General features: G+C 41.1%; 1 non-coding gene across 1 annotated transcript; it reads left to right on the forward strand.

Moving 5' to 3' along the window:
• The first annotated feature begins 16,439 nt into the window (after positions 1-16,439).
• On the forward strand, positions 16,440-16,547 carry LOC112699813 (small nucleolar RNA R71). Its single transcript, XR_003152751.1, has one exon. It is a non-coding gene; the product is annotated as a small nucleolar RNA R71 (small nucleolar RNA).
• The last annotated feature ends 1,200 nt before the right edge of the window (positions 16,548-17,747 follow it).

Consider the following 17,747-nt stretch of genomic DNA (forward strand, 5'->3'; position numbering starts at 1 on the left):
GTAGGGCATGCTTGCTTCCTCCATTATAAGCTGGGCGCGAAATTGGTGAAAATACTTTTCACAACTCTCATAATCCGGCATGAACCCAAAAACTTGGTGTTCATACATGCATTAACCCAACTCGCCAACTAACCAGCAAGTGCACTGGGTCGTCCAAGTAATAAAACTACGCGAGTAAGGGTCGATCCCAGGAGATTGTTAGTATGAAGCAAGCTATGGTCATCTTGTAAATCTTAGTCAGGCAAACTCAATGGATATGGTGATGAACGCATAAAACATAAAGATAAAGATAGAGATACTTATGTAATTCATTGGTAGGAACTTCAGATAAGCGCATGAAGATGCCTTCCCTTCCGTCTCTCTGCTTTTCTACTGTCTTCATCCAATCCTTCTTACTCCTTTCCATGGCAAGCTTATGCAAGGGTTTCACCGTTGTCAGTGGCTACCTCCCATCCTCTCAGTGAAAATGTTCCTATGCTCTGTCACAGCATGGCTAATCATCTGTCGGTTCTCGGTCAGGCCGGAATAGAATCCAGTGATTCTTTTGCGTCTGTCACTAACGCCCCGCCTGCTAGGAGTTTGAAGCACGTCACAGTCATTCAATCATTGAATCCTACTCAGAATACCACAGACAAGGTTAGACCTTCCGGATTCTCTTGAAATGCCGCCATCAGTTCTAGCCTATACCACGAAGACTCTGATCTCACGGAATGGTTGGCTCGGTTGTCAGGCGAGCACTCGGTTGTCAGGCGATCAACCATGCATCGTGCAATCAGGAATCCAAGAGATATTCACCCCAATCGAAGGTAGAACGGAGGTGGTTGTCAGTCACACGTTCATAGGTGAGAATGATGATGAGTGTCACGGATCATCACATTCATCAAGTTGAAGAACAAGTGATATCTTAGAACAAGAACAAGCGGAATTGAATGGAAGAACAATAGTAATTGCATTAATACTCGAGGTACAGCAGAGCTCCACACCTTAATCTATGGCGTGTAGAAACTCCACCGTTGAAAATACATAAGAACAAGGTCTAGGCATGGCCATGAGGCCAGCCTTCCAGTGATCTAAGATAGCATAACAATGAAGATAGCTACCCCTCGATATCCAATACAATAGTAAAAGGTCCAACTTATAGAAAACTATAGCCTAAGGTTTACAGAAATGAGTAAATGACATAAAAATCCACTTCCGGGCCCACTGGTGTGTGCTTGGGCTGAGCAATGAAGCATTTTCGTGCAGAGACTTCTCTTGGAGTTAAACGCAAGCTTTTATGCCAGTTTGGGGCGTTTAACTCCCATTTTGGTGCCAGTTCCAGCGTTTAACGCTGGGATTTCTGAGGGTGACTTTGAACGCCGGTTTGGGCCATCAAATCTTGGGCAAAGTATGGACTATCATATATTGCTGGAAAGCCCAGGATATCTACTTTCCAACGCCGTTGAGAGCGCGCCAATTGGGCTTCTGTAGCTCCAGAAAATCCGCTTCGAGTGCAGGGAGGTCAGAATCCAACAGCATCTGCAGTCCTTTTTAGTCTCTGAATCAGATTTTTGCTCAGGTCCCTCAATTTCAGCTAGAAAATACCTGAAATCACAGAAAAACACACAATCTCATAGTGAAGTCCAGAAAAGTGAATTTTAACTAAAAACTAATAAAAAATATACTAAAAACTAACTAGATCATACTAAAAACATACTAAAAACAATGCCAAAAAGCATACAAATTATCCGCTCATCACAACACCAAACTTAAATTGTTGCTTGTCCTCAAGCAACTGGAAATCAAACAAGATAAAAAGAAGAGAATATACAATGAATTCCAAAAACATCTATGAAGATCAGTATCAATTAGATGAGCGGGGCTTTTAGCTTTTTGCCTCTGAACAGTTTTGGCATCTCACTCTATCCTTTGAAATTCAGAATGGTTGGCTTCTTTAGGAACTTAGAATCCAGATAGTGTTATTGATTCTCCTAGTAAAGTATGTGATTCTTGACATAGCTACTTATTGAGTCTTGGCCGTGGCCCAAGCACTCTGTCCCAGTATTACCACCGATACAACATGCCACAGACACATAATTGGGTGAACCTTTTCAGATTGTGACTCAGCTTTGCTAGATCCCAATTAGAGTGTCCAGGTTCTTAAGCACACTCTTTCTGCTTGGATCACAACTTTATTATTTTTTTCGTTTTTCTTTTTTTTTTCTATTTTTTTTTTCGATTTTTTTTTTTGCTTTTTCTTGCTTCAAGAATCATTTTTATGATTTTTCAGATCCTCAGTAACATGTCTCCTTTTTCATCATTCTTTCAAGAGCCAACATTCATGAACCACAAATTCAAAAGACATATGCACTATTTAAGCATACATTCAGAGAATAGAAGTATTGCCACCACATCAAAATAATTAAACTGTTATAAAATTCAAAATTCATGCAATTCTTTTTTTTTCAATTAAGCACGTTTTTATTAAGAGAGGTGATGGATTCATAGGACATTCATAACTTTAAGGCATAGACACTAATGATCACAAGACACAAACATAGATAAACATAAGCATAAAATTCGAAAAACAGAAGAATAAAGAACTAGGAAATCAAAGAACGGGTCCACCTTAATGATGGCGGCTATTTCTTCCTCTTGAAGATCCTATGGAGTGCTTGGCTCCTTGATGAGCGGATAATTTGTATACTTTTTGGCATTGTTTTTAGTATGTTTTTGATATGATCTAGTTAGTTTTTAGTATATTTTTATTAGTTTTTAGTTAAAATTCACTTTTCTGGACTTTACTATGAGTTTGTGTGTTTTTCTGTGATTTCAGGTACTTTCTGGCTGAAATTGAGGGACCTGAGCAAAAATCTGATTCAGAGGCCAAAAAGGACTGCAGATGCTGTTGGATTCTGACCTCCCTGCACTCGAAGTGGATTTTCTGGAGCTACAGAAGCCCAATTGGCGCGCTCTCAACGGCGTTGGAAAGTAGACATCCTGGGCTTTCCAGCAATATATGATAGTCCATACTTTGCCCAAGATTTGATGGCCCAAACCGGCGTTCAAAGTCACCTCAAGAAATCCCAGCGTTAAACGCTGGAACTGGCACCCAAATGGGAGTTAAACGCCCAAACTGGCATGAAAGCTGGCGTTTAACTCCAAGAAGAGTCTCTGCACGAAAAATGCTTCAATGCTCAGCCCAAGCACACACCAAGTGGGCCCGGAAGTGGATTTTTATGTCATTTACTCATTTCTGTACACCTTAGGCTACTAGTTCTTATAAGTAGGACCTTTTGCTATTGTATTAGAAGACTTTGGTAGCTATCTTCATTTTTATGCTATCTTAGATCATTGGGAGGCTGGCCATTCGGCCATGCCTAGACCTTATGCTTATGTATTTTCAACGGTGGAGTTTCTACACACCATAGATTAAGGTGTGGAGCTCTGCTGTACCTCGAGTATTAATGCAATTACTATTGTTCTTCTATTCAATTCTGCTTGTTCTTGTTCTAAGATATCACTTGCTCTTCAACTTGATGAATGTGATGATCTGTGACACTCATCATCATTCTCACCCATGAACAAAGTGACTGACAACCACTCTTGTTCTACAAGCAACTAAGGCCATAGTGAATGTCTCTTGGGTTCTTTAACCGGAATCTTCGTGGTATAGGCGAGAACTGATGGCAGCATTCAAGAGAATCCGGAAGGTCTAACCTTGTCTGTGGTATTCTGAGTAGGATTCAATGACTGAATGACTGTGACGTGCTTCAAACTCCTGAGGGTGGGGCGTTAGTGACAGACGCAAAAGAATCACTGGATTCTATTCCGGCCTGATTGAGAACCGACAGATGAATTCCGCTATGCTGTGACAGAGCATATGCAATCGCTTTCACTGAGAGGATGGGAGGTAGCCACTGACAACGGTGAAACCCTTGCTTAAGCTTGCCATGGAAGGAGTAAGAAGGATTGGATGAAGGCAGTAGGAAAGCAGAGAGACGGAAGGGAAGGCATCTTTATGCGCTTATCTGAAGTTCCTACCAATGAATTACATAAGTATCTCTATCTTTACCTTTGTGTTATTTTCGTTCATCACCATATACATTTGAGTTTGCCTGACTAAGATTTACAAGATGACCATAGCTTGCTTCAATACTAACAATCTCCGTGGGATCGACCCTTACTCACGTAAGGTTTATTACTTGGACGACCCAGTGCACTTGCTGGTTAGTTGTGCGAAGTTGTGTAATGCCATGGTATTGAGCTACCACGTTTTTGGAGCCATTACCGGGGATTATGAGAGTTGTGAAAAAGTATAGTTCACAATTTTGCGCACCAAGTTTTTGGCGCCGTTGCCGGGGATTGTTCAAGTTTTGAGCAAGCTTTTGGTAACATCAGTGCCAAGATCCGGCAACAACACCAAGTTTTTGGCGTTATTGCCAAGGATTGTTCAGGCTGGACAACTGATGGTTCATCTTGTTGCTTAGATTAGGTATTTATTTCGAAATTCTTGAAGATGAATTCTAGAGTTTCATGGTGATTTGTTGAAATCTGGCTGGCTGAGAAGCCATGTCTAATTTCATTGGACCGAGGTTTCAACTTATCATCACAAGAGCTTGTTGATTTCTTATCAATCTTGCTTTTGGAGCAGTGATCTGCTAAGGCTTGGCTGGCTTTTGGCCATGTCTAGTGTTTTGGACCGAAGCTTTCTCTGAAAGCTTGGCTGGCTGTGAAGCCATGTCTAATTCCTGGACCGGAGTCTTAGACTAACATTGCACTGATTCCTGGAATTCTCATTAAGAATTTTGATATCTTTTTCCATTTAATTTTCGAAAAACACAAAAAAATTTTACAAAATCATAAAAACCAAAAATATTGTTGTTTCTTATTGAGACACTAGTCTCATCATAAGTTTGGTGTCAATTGCATGTATTCATTCATGTATCTTAGTGATCTTCAAGATGTTCTTGATGATTTACTTGATCTGATCTTTGAATTCAATTGACTTGATTGTTTTGTGTGTCTCATATGCATTTTCATTTTGTTAGTGTCAGTAGTATACAAACTGCTAAGTTTGGTGTCTTGCATGCATTGTTATTTGATTCTTGTTGCATTTTGATTTTTCCTATTATCAAAAATCCAAAAAATATTTTTACTTTGTGTCTTTTCAAGTCAATAATACAGAGAATTGAAGATTCAGAACATACAGCAGAGGAATTGCACAGAAAAAGCTGGGTGTTCAAAACGCCCAGTGAAGAAGGACAGACTGGCGTTTAAACGCCAGCCAGGGTACCTGGTTGGGCGTTTAACGCCCAAAAGGGTAGCATTTTGGGCGTTAAACGCCAGAATGTGCACCATTCTGGGCGTTTAACGCCAGGATGGCTAAAGGGGGAAGATTTTGTTTTCAAATCAATTTTTTTTAGTTTTCAACATCTTTTCAAAATCAAATCTTTTTCAAATCAATTTTTCAAAAATTAACTTCTTTCCTTTTTCAAGGATACTTACTATCAATTAATGATTTGATTCAACATTTCAAGTATGTTGCCTTTTCTGTTGAGAAAGATTTAATGATTGAATCATATCTTTTCTTGTTAGTCAAGTTTTTTATTTTCAAAACAAATCTTTTTAAAAACGTTTTCAAATCATATCTTTTAAAATTGTTTTCAAATCATATCTTCTTAACCACATCTTTTTCAAAATAGTTTTCAATCAAATCTTTCTGATTTCTAATTTCAAAATCTTTTTCAAAAAATCACTTGATTTCTTTTCCATCTTCATTTTCGAAAATTAAGTAATGTTTTTCAAAAAATGTTTTCAAAATTTTTCACTTAATTTTCGAAAATTAGTTCCCTCCTTCTCATATCCTTCTATTTATGGACTAACACTATCCCTTAATGCGAAATTCGAACTCCATCTCCTTTGTCAAGTTCGAATTTTTCCACTTCTGTCTTCTACTCTTCTTTTCCTCTGACACCTAAAGGAATCTCTATACTGTGACATAGAGGATTCCACATTTTCTTGTTCCCTTCTCTTTCTTATGAGCAGGAGCAAAGATAAAGGCATTCTTGTTGAGGCTGATCCTGAACCTGAAAGGACCTTGAAGAGAAAGCTAAGAGAAGCCAAAGCACAACTCTCTTTAGAGCACCTGAACGAACTCTTCAAAGAAGAGGAACAAATGGCAGCCAAACACAACAACAATGCCAACAATGCAAGGAAGGTGCTGGGTGACTTTACTGCACCTACTCCCGACTTCTATGGGAGAAGCATCTCTATCCCTGCCATTGGAGCAAACAACTTTGAGCTTAAGCCTCAATTAGTTTCTCTAATGCAACAGAATTGCAAGTTCCATGGACTTCCATTGGAAGATCCTCATCAGTTCTTAGCTGAGTTCTTGCAAATCTGTGACACTGTCAAGACTAATGTGGTTGACCCTGAGGTCTACAGACTAATGCTATTCCCTTTTGCTGTAAGAGACAGAGCTAGGACATGGTTGGACTCTCAACCTAAAGAAAGCCTGGACTCTTGGGAAAAGCTAGTCAATGCCTTCTTGGCAAAGTTCTTTCCACCTCAAAAATTGAGTAAGCTTAGAGTGGAAGTCCAAACCTTCAGACAGAAGGAAGGAGAATCCCTCTATGAAGCTTGGGAAAGATACAAACAATTGATCAGAAAATGTCCCACTGACATGCTTTCTGAATGGAGCATCATAGGTATTTTCTATGATGGTCTCTCTGAACTGTCCAAGATGTCCTTGGATAGCTCTTCTGGAGGATCTCTTCATTTGAAGAAGACGCCTACTGAAGCTCAAGAACTGATTGAAATGGTTGCAAATAACCAATTCATGTATACTTCTGAAAGAAATCCTGTGAACAATGGGACTAGTCAGAAGAAAGGAGTTCTTGAGATTGACACTCTGAATGCCATATTGGCTCAGAACAAAATATTGACTCAACAAGTCAATATGATTTCTCAAAGTCTCTCTGGAATGCAAAATGCACCAAGCAGTACTAAGGAAGCTTCATCTAAGGAAGAAGCCTATGATCTTGAGAACCCTTCAATAGAAGAGGTGAATTACATGGGAGAACCCTATGGAAACACCTAAAATCCTTCATGGAGGAATCATCCAAATCTTTCATGGAAGGATCAACAGAGACCTCAACAAGGTTTCAATAATAATAATGGTGGAAGAAATAGGTTTAGCAATAGCAAGCCTTTTCCATCATCATCTCAGCAACAGACAGAGAGTTCTAAGCAGAATACCTCTGACTTAGCAACTATGGTCTCTGATCTGATCAAAACCACTCAAAGTTTCATGACTGAAACAAGGTCCTCCATCAGAAATTTGGAAGGACAAGTGGGTCAGCTGAGCAAGAAAATTACTGAACTCCCTCCAAGTATTCTCCCAAGCAATACTGAGGAAAATCCAAAAGGAGAGTGCAAGGCCATCAACATGGCCGAATTCTGGGAGGAAGAAGAGGCAGTGAACGCCACTGAGGAAGGCCTCACTGGACGTCTACTGGCCTCCAATGAGTTCCCCAATGAGGAACCATGGGAATCTGAGGCTCAAACTGAGACCATAGAGATTCCATTGGACTTACTTCTGCCTTTCATGAGCTCTGATGAGCATTCTTCCTCTGAAGAGGATGAGTATGTCACTGAGGAGCAAGTTGCTAAATACCTTGGAGCAATCATGAAGTTAAATGACAAGTTATTTGGAAATGATACTTGGGAGAATGAATCCCCTTTGCTCACCAAAGAACTGGATGACTTGTCTAGGCAGAAACTACCTCAAAAGAGGCAGGATCCTGGGAAGTTTTCTATACCTTGTACCATAGGCACCATGACCTTCAAGAAGGCCTTGTGTGACTTAGGGTCAAGTGTAAACCTCATGCCCCTCTCCGTAATGGAGAAATTAGGGATCTTTGAGGTGCAAGCTGCAAAAATCTCACTAGAGATGGCAGACAACTCAAGAAAACAAGCCCATGGACTTATAGAGGATGTTCTGGTCAAAGTTGAAGACCATTACATCCCTACTGATTTCATAGTCCTAGAGACTGGGAAGTGCATGGATGAATCCATCATCCTTGGCAGACCCTTCCTAGCCACAGCAAGGGCTGTGATTGATGTTGATAGAGGAGAGTTGATCATTCAAGTGAATGAAGAATCCTTGGTGTTTAAGGCCCAAGGATATCCCTCTGTCATCATGGAGAGGAAGCATGAAGAGCTTCTCTCAAAACAGAGCCAAACTGAGCCCCCACAGTCAAACTCTAAGTTTGGTGTTGAGAGGCCACAACCAAACTCTAAGTTTGGTGTTGAACCCCCATATTCAAACTCTAAGTTTGGTGTTGGGAGGTTCCAACACGGTTCTGAGTATTTCTGAGGCTCCATGAGAAGCCCTCTGTCAAGCTAATGACATTAAAGAAGCGCTTGTTGGGAGGCAACCCAATGTTTTATACTTAATTATTTTCTTTTGTTATTTTATCTTTTTTGTAGGTTGATGATCATAAGAAGTCACAAAAACAATGAAAAAGGCAAAAACAGAATGAAAAACAGGAAGAAAAACAGCACACCCTGGAGGAAGATGCTGCTGGCGTTCAAACGCCAGTAAGCCTAGCAGTTGGGCGTTTAACGCCCAGTCTGGCACCATTCTGGGCGTTTAACGCCAGAAAGGGGCACCAGACTGGCGTTAAACGCCAGAAAAGAGCAAGAACCTGGCGTTAAACGCCAGGAATGGGCACCAGCCCGGCGTTTAACGCCAGAAATGGCTCAAAACGTGAATTTTGATGCCATTTGGTGCAGGGATGACTTTTCCTTGACACCACAAGATCTGTGGACCCCACAGGATCCCCACCTACCCCACCATCACTCTCTCTCTTCTTCCCCCATTCACCAATCACCTCAACACCTCTTCCCCAAAAACCCTTCACCTATCAAATCCCATCTTTCTCTTCACCACTCACATCCATCCTTCATAAATCCCCACCAACCTCACCCTTCAAATTCAAACCACTTTCCCTCCTAAACCCACCCATAATGGCCGAACCTTTACCCCCCTCTCTCCTATATATACCCTTCTTCAACCCTTCATTTTCACACAACCTAAACACCACTTCTCCCCCTCTTTGGCCGAACACACCACCATCTCCCTCTTCCTCATTTCTTCTTCTTCTACTCTCTTCTTTCTTCTTTTGCTCGAGGACGAGCAAACATTTTAAGTTTGGTGTGGTAAAAGCGTTGCTTTTTCGCTTTTCCATAACCATTATGGCATCCAAGGCCGGAGAAACCTCTAGAAAGAGGAAAGGGAAGGCAAAAGCTTCCACCTCCGAGTCATGGGAGATGGATAGATTCCTCTCAAGGGTGCATCAAGACCACTTCTATGAAGTTGTGGCCTTGAAGAAGGTGATCCCCGAGGTCCCCTTTTCACTCAAAAAGGGTGAATATCCAGAGATCCGACATGAGATCCGAAGAAGAGGTTGGGAAGTTCTTACCAACCCCATTCAACAAGTCGGAATCTTGATGGTTCAAGAGTTCTATGCCAATGCATGGATCACCAAGAACCATGACCAAAGTGTGAACCCGAATCCAAAGAACTATCTCACTATGGTTCGGGGGAAATACTTGGATTTTAGTCCGGAGAGTGTGAGGGGGGCGTTCAACTTGCCTATGATGCAAGGAGATGAGCATCCTTACACTAGAAGGGTCAACTTTGATCAAAGGTTGGACCAAGTCCTCACAGTCATATGTGAAGAGGGCGCACAATGGAAGCAAGATTCAAGGGGAAAGCCGGTCCAATTGAGAAGGCATGACCTCAAGCCCGTGGCTAGAGGATGGTTAGAGTTCATACAACGCTCAATCATTCCCACTAGCAACCGGTCCGAAGTTACCATAGATCAGGCTATCATGATCCATAGCATCATGATTGGAGAAGAAATAGAGGTTCATGAGGTTATAGCCCAAGAACTCTATAAGGTGGCAGACAAGACCTCCACCTTGGCAAGGTTAGCCTTTCCTCATCTCATTTGTCACCTCTGTTATTCAGTTGGAGTTGACATAGATGGAGACATTCCCATTGATGAGGACAAACCCATCACCAAGAAAAGGATGGAGTACACAAGAGACCCCACTCATCATGAGATCCCTGAGATTCCTCAAGGGATGCACTTTCCTCCACAAGACTATTGGGAGCAACTAAATACCTCCCTAGGAGAGTTGAGTTCCAACATGGGACAACTAAGGGTGGAGCATCAAGAACACTCCATCATCCTTCATGAGATTAGAGAAGATCAAAGAATCATGAGGGAGGAGCAACAAAGACAAGGAAGAGACATTGAGGAGCTCAAGCACTCCATAGGATCTTCAAGAGCAAGGAAGAGCCGCCATCACTAAGGTGGACCCGTTCCTTGATTTCCTTGTTCTTTATTCTTCTGTTTTTCGAATTTTTAGTGCTTATGTTTATCCATGTTTGTGTCTTGTGATCATTAGTGTCTTAGTGTCTATGCCTTAAAGTTATGAATGTCCTATGAATCCATCACCTTTCTTGAATAAAAATGTGCTTAATTGATAAAAGAAAGAATTGCATGAATTTTGAATTTTATAACAGTTTAATTATTTTGATGTGGTGGTAATATTTTTGTTCTCTGAATGTATGCTTAAACAGTGCATATGTATCTTGAATTTGTGGTTTATGAATGTTGGCTCTTGAAAGAATGATGAAAAAGGAGACATGTTACTGAGGATCTGAAAAATCATTAAAATGATTCTTGAAGCAAGAAAAAGCATTTCTATTAAAAAAAAAACCGAAAAAAAAAGGGAAAAAGAAAAATGAAAAAAAAAAGAGAGAAATAAGAGTTGTGATCCAAGGCAAATAAGAGTGTGCTTAAGAACCCTGGACACCTCTAATTGGGGACTTTAGCAAAGCTGAGTCACAATCTGAAAAGGTTCACCCAATTATGTGTCTGTGGCATGTATGTATCCGGTGGTAATACTGGAAGACAGAGTGCTTTGGGCCACAGCCAAGACTCAATAAGTAGCTTTGTTCAAAGAATCATCATACTTTACTAGGAGAATCATTAACACTATCTGGACTCTGAGTTCCTAAAGAAGCCAACCATTCTGAATTTCAAAGGATAGAGTGAGATGCCAAAACTATTCAGAGGCAAAAAGTAAAAGCCCCGCTCATCTAATTAATACTGATCTTCACAGATGTTTTTGGAATTCATTGCATATTCTCTTCTTTTTATCTTGTTTGATTTTCAGTTGCTTGGGGACAAGCAACAATTTAAGTTTGGTGTTGTGATGAGCGGATAATTTGTATACTTTTTGGCATTGTTTTTAGTATGTTTTTTATATGATCTAGTTAGTTTTTAGTATATTTTTATTAGTTTTTAGTTAAAATTCACTTTTCTGGACTTTACTATGAGTTTGTGTGTTTTTCTGTGATTTCAGGTACTTTCTGGCTGAAATTGAGGGACCTGAGCAAAAATCTGATTCAGAGGCCAAAAAGGACTGCAGATGCTGTTGGATTCTGACCTCCCTGCACTCGAAGTGGATTTTCTGGAGCTACAGAAGCCCAATTGGCGCGCTCTCAACGGCGTTCGAAAGTAGACATCCTGGGCTTTCCAGCAATATATGATAGTCCATACTTTGTCCAAGATTTGATGGCCCAAACCGGCGTTCAAAGTCACCTCAAGAAATCCCAGCGTTAAACGCTGGAACTGGCACCCAAATGGGAGTTAAACGCCCAAACTGGCATGAAAGCTGGCGTTTAACTCCAAGAAGAGTCTCTGCACGAAAAATGCTTCAATGCTCAGCCCAAGCACACACCAAGTGGGCCCGGAAGTGGATTTTTATGTCATTTACTCATTTCTGTACACCTTAGGCTACTAGTTCTTATAAGTAGGACCTTTTGCTATTGTATTAGAAGACTTTGGTAGCTATCTTCATTTTTATGCTATCTTAGATCATTGGGAGGCTGGCCATTCGGCCATGCCTAGACCTTATGCTTATGTATTTTCAACGGTGGAGTTTCTACACACCATAGATTAAGGTGTGGAGCTCTGCTGTACCTCGAGTATTAATGCAATTACTATTGTTCTTCTATTCAATTCTGCTTGTTCTTGTTCTAAGATATCACTTGCTCTTCAACTTGATGAATGTGATGATCTGTGACACTCATCATCATTCTCACCCATGAACAAAGTGACTGACAACCACTCTTGTTCTACAAGCAACTAAGGCCATAGTGAATGTCTCTTGGGTTCTTTAACCGGAATCTTCGTGGTATAGGCGAGAACTGATGGCAGCATTCAAGAGAATCCGGAAGGTCTAACCTTGTCTGTGGTATTCTGAGTAGGATTCAATGACTGAATGACTGTGACGTGCTTCAAACTCCTGAGGGCGGGGCGTTAGTGACAGACGCAAAAGAATCACTGGATTCTATTCCGGCCTGATTGAGAACCGACAGATGAATTCCGCTATGCTGTGACAGAGCATATGCAATCGCTTTCACTGAAAGGATGGGAGGTAGCCACTGACAACGGTGAAACCCTTGCTTAAGCTTGCCATGGAAGGGAGTAAGAAGGATTGGATGAAGGCAGTAGGAAAGCAGAGAGACGGAAGGGAAGGCATCTTTATGCGCTTATCTGAAGTTCCTACCAATGAATTACATAAGTATCTCTATCTTTACCTTTGTGTTATTTTCGTTCATCACCATATACATTTGAGTTTGCCTGACTAAGATTTACAAGATGACCATAGCTTGCTTCAATACTAACAATCTCCGTGGGATCGACCCTTACTCACGTAAGGTTTATTACTTGGACGACCCAGTGCACTTGCTGGTTAGTTGTGCGAAGTTGTGTAATGCCATGGTATTGAGCTACCACGTTTTTGGAGCCATTACCGGGGATTATGAGAGTTGTGAAAAAGTATAGTTCACAATTTCGCGCACCACTCCTCAATGTCTCTTCCTTGTCTTTGTTGCTCCTCTCTCATGATTCTTTGATCTTCTCTAATTTCATGGAGGATGATGGAGTGTTCTTGATGCTCCACCCTTAGTTGTCCCATGTTGGAACTCAATTCTCCTAGGGAGGTATTTAGTTGCTCCCAATAGTTTTGTGGAGGAAAGTGCATCCCTTGAGGTATCTCAGGGATCTCATGATGAGTGGGGTCTCTTGTGTGCTCCATCCTCTTCTTAGTGATGGGCTTGTCCTCATCAATAGGGATGTCTCCCTCTATGTCAACTCCAACTCATGAACTTCTATTTCTTCTCCAATCATGATGCTATGAATCATGATAGCCCGGTCTATGGTAACTTCGGACCGGTTGCTAGTGGGAATGATTGAGCGTTGGATAAACTCTAACCATCCTCTAGCCACGGGTTTGAGGTCATGCCTTCTCAATTGAACCGGCTTCCCTCTTGAATCTCTCTTCCATTGGGCGCCCTCTTCACATATGATTGTGAGGACTTGGTCCAACCTTTGATCAAAGTTGACCCTTCTAGTGTAAGGATGTTCATCTCCTTGCATCATGGGCAAGTTGAATGCCAACCTTACACTTTCCGAACTGAAATCCAAGTATTTCCCCCGAACCATAGTAAGATAATTCTTTGGATCCGGGTTCACACTTTGATCATGGTTCTTGGTGATCCATGCATTGGCATAGAACTCTTGAACCATCAAGATTCCGACTTGTTGAATGGGGTTGGTAAGAACTTCCCAACCTCTTCTTCGGATCTCATGTTGGATCTTCGGATATTCACTCTTTTTGAGTGAAAAAGGGACCTCGGGGATCACCTTCTTCAAGGCCACAACTTCATAGAAGTGGTCTTGATGCACCCTTGAGATGAATCTCTCCATCTTCCATGACTCGGAGGTGGAAGCTTTTGCCTTCCCTTTCCTCTTTCTAGAGGTTTCTCCGGCCTTGGATGCCATAAATGGTTATGGAAAAACAAAAAGCAATGCTTTTACCACACCAAACTTAAAAGGTTTGCTCGTCCTCGAGCAAAAGAAGAAAGAAGAGAGTAGAAGAAGAAGAAATGAGGGGAAAGGGAATGGCTTTTGTTTTCGGCCAAGAAGGGGAGAAGTGGTGTGTATGTTGTGTGAAAATGAAGGAGTGAAGGAGGGTTTATATAGGAGTGGGGGAAGGGTGGGTTCGGTCATGGATGGGTGGGTTTGGGTGGGAAAGTGGTTTGAATTTGAATGGTGGGGTAGGTGGGGTTTTATGAAGGATGGGTGTGAGTGGTGAAGAGAAAGATGGGATTTGATAGGTGAAGGGTTTTTGGGGAAGAGGTGTTGAGGTGATTGGTGAATGGGTGAAGAAGAGAGAGAGTGGTGGGGTAGGTGGGGATCGTGTGGGGTCCACAGATCCTGAGGTGTCAAGGAAAAGTCATCCCTGCACCAAATGGCAAGCAAAATCTCGTTTTGTGCCAATTCTGGCGTTAAACGCCGAGCTGGTGCCCATTTCTGGCGTTTAACGCCAGTCTGGTGCCCCTTTCTGGCGTTAAAGCCCAGAATGGTGCCAGACTGGGCGTTAAACGCCCATCAGCTAGCCTCACTGGCGTTTAAACGCCAGTAGGTGCGTCCTCCAGGGTGTGCTATTTTTCTTCCTGTTTTTCATTCTGTTTTTGCTTTTTTCATTGATTTTGAGACTTCTCATGATCATCAACCTACAAAAAAAAACATAAAATGACAAAGGAAAATAGTTAATTATAAAACATTGGGTTGCCTCCCAACAAGTGCTTCTTTAATGTCAGTAGCTTGACAGAGGACTCTCATCGAGCCTCACAGATACTCAGAGCCATGTTGGAACCTCCCAACACCAAACTTAGAGTTTGAATGTGGGGGTTCAACACCAAACTTAGAGTTTGGTTATGGCCTCCCAACACCAAACTTAGAGTTTGACTGTGGGGGCTCTGTTTTTGAGAGAAGCTCTTCATGCTTCCTCTCCATGATGACAGAGGGATATCCTTGGGCCTTAAACACCAAGGATTCTTCATTCACTTGAATGATCAACTCTCCTCTATCAACATCAATCACAGCCTTTGCTGTGGCTAGGAAGGGTCTGCCAAGGATGATGGATTCATCCATGCACTTCCCAGTCTCTAGGACTATGAAATCAGTAGGGATGTAATGGTCTTCAACTTTAACCAGAACATCCTCTACAAGTCCATGGGCTTGTTTTCTTGAGTTGTCTGCCATCTCTAGTGAGATTTTTGCAGCTTGTACCTCAGAGATCCCTAACTTCTCCATTACAGAGAGAGGCATGAGGTTTACACTTGACCCTAAGTCACACAAGGCCTTCTTGAATGTTATGGTGCCTATGGTACAAGGTATTGAAAACTTCCCAGGATCCTGTCTCTTTTGAGGTAATTTCTGCCTAGACAAGTCATCCAGTTCTTTGGTGAGCAAAGGGGGTTCATCCTCCCAAGTCTCATTTCCAAATAACTTGTCATTTAGCTTCATGATTGCTCCAAGGTATTTAGCCACTTGCTCTTCAGTGACATACTCATCCTCTTCAGAGGAAGAATACTCATCAGAGCTCATGAATGGCAGAAGTAAGTCCAATGGAATCTCTATGGTCTCAGTTTGAGCCTCAGATTCCCATGGTTCCTCATTGGGGAACTCATTGGAGGCCAGTGGACGCCCAGTGAGGCCTTCCTCAGTGGCGTTCACTGCCTCTTCCTCCTCTCCAAATTCGGCCATGTTGATGGCTTTGCACTCTCTTTTTGGATTTTCTTCTGTATTGCTTGGAAGAGTACTAGGAGGGAGTTCAGTAATTTTCTTGCTCAGCTGACCCACTTGTGCCTCCAAATTTCTAATGGAGGACCTTGTTTCAGTCATGAAACTTTGAGTGGTTTTGATCAGATCAGAGACCATAGTTGCTAAGTCAGAGGTATTCTGCTTAGAACTCTCTGTCTGTTGCTGAGAAGATGATGGAAAAGGCTTGCTATTGCTAAACCTGTTTCTTCCACCATTATTATTGTTGAAACCTTGTTGGGGTCTCTGTTGATCCTTCCTTGAAAAATTTGGATGATTTCTCCATGAAGGATTATAGGTGTTTCCATAGGGTTCTCCCATGTAATTCACCTCTTCCATTGAAGGGTTCTCAGGATAATAGGCTTCTTCCTCAGATGAAGCTTCTTTAGTACTGCTTGGTGCATTTTGCATTCCAGACAGACTTTGAGAAATCATATTGACTTGTTGAGTCAATATTTTGTTCTGAGCCAATATGGCATTCAGAGTGTCAATCTCAAGAACTCCTCTCTTCTGACTAGTCCCATTGTTCACAGGATTTCTTTCAGAAGTGTACATGAATTGGTTATTTGCAACCATTTCAATCAGCTCTTGAGCTTCTGTAGGCGTCTTCTTCAGGTGAAGAGATCCTCCAGCAGAGCTATCCAAAGACATCTTGGACAGTTCAGAGAGACCATCATAGAAAATACCTATGATGCTCCATTCAGAAAGCATATCAGAAGGACACTTTCTGATTAATTGTTTGTATCTTTCCCAAGCTTCATAGAGGGATTCTCCTTCCTTCTGTCTGAAGGTTTGGACTTCCACTCTAAGCTTACTCAATTTTTGAGGTGGAAAGAACTTTGCCAAGAAGGCATTGACTAGCTTTTCCCAAGAGTCCAGGCTTTCTTTAGGTTGTGAGTCCAACCATGTCCTAGCTCTGTCTCTTACAGCAAAAGGGAATAGCATAAGTCTGTAGACCTCAGGGTCAAACCCATTAGTCTTGACAGTGTCACAGATTTGCAAGAATTCAGCTAAAAACTGATGAGGATCTTCCAATGGAAGTCCATGGAACTTGCAATTCTGTTGCATTAGAGAAACTAATTGAGGCTTAAGCTCAAAGTTGTTTGCTCCAATGGCAGGGATAGAGATGCTTCTCCCATAGAAATCGGGAGTAGGTGCAGTGAAGTCACCCAGCACCTTCCTTGCATTGTTGGCATTGTTGTTGTTTTCGGCTGCCATAGGTTCTTCTTCTTTGAAGAATTCGGTCAGGTCCTCTAAAGAGAGTTGTGCTTTGGCTTCTCTTAGCTTTCTCTTCAAGGTCCTTTCAGGTTCAGAATCAGCCTCAACAAGAATGTTTTTGTCTTTGCTCCTGCTCATAAGAAAGAGAAGGGAACAAGAAAATGTGGAATCCTCTATGTCACAGTATAGAGATTCCTTTAGGTGTCAGAGGAAAAGAAAAGTAGAAGACAGAAGTAGAAAATTCGAACTTATCAAAGAAGATGGAGTTCGAATTTTGCATTAAGGGATAGTGTTAGTCCATAAATAGAAGGATATGAGAAGAAGGGAAGTAATTTTCGAAAATTAAGTAAAAGATTTTGAAAACATTTTTGAAAACACTACTTGATTTTCGAAAATGAAAGTGGGAAAGAGATCAAGTGATTTTTGAAAAAGATTTTGAAATTAGAAATCAAAAAGATTTGATTGAAAACTATTTTGAAAAAGATGTGGTTAAGAAGATATGATTGGTTTTAAAAAAATGTGATTGAGAAGATATGATTTGAAAAAAAAACATTTTAAAAAAGATTTGATTTTGAAAATTAGAAACTTGACTAACAAGAAAAGATATGATTCAAACATTAAACCTTTCTCAACAGAAAAGGCAACATACTTGAAATGTTGAATCAAATCATTAATTGATAGTAAGTATCTTTGAAAATGGAAAGAAATTGATTTTGAAAAAGATTTGATTGAAAAATTGAATTGAAAAAAGATTTGATTTTGAAAAACTTTGAAAACTTGAAAAAAAATCTGATT

Source organism: Arachis hypogaea, chromosome 6 (assembly GCF_003086295.3).
Source record: "Arachis hypogaea cultivar Tifrunner chromosome 6, arahy.Tifrunner.gnm2.J5K5, whole genome shotgun sequence".
NCBI lineage: Eukaryota > Viridiplantae > Streptophyta > Magnoliopsida > Fabales > Fabaceae > Arachis > Arachis hypogaea.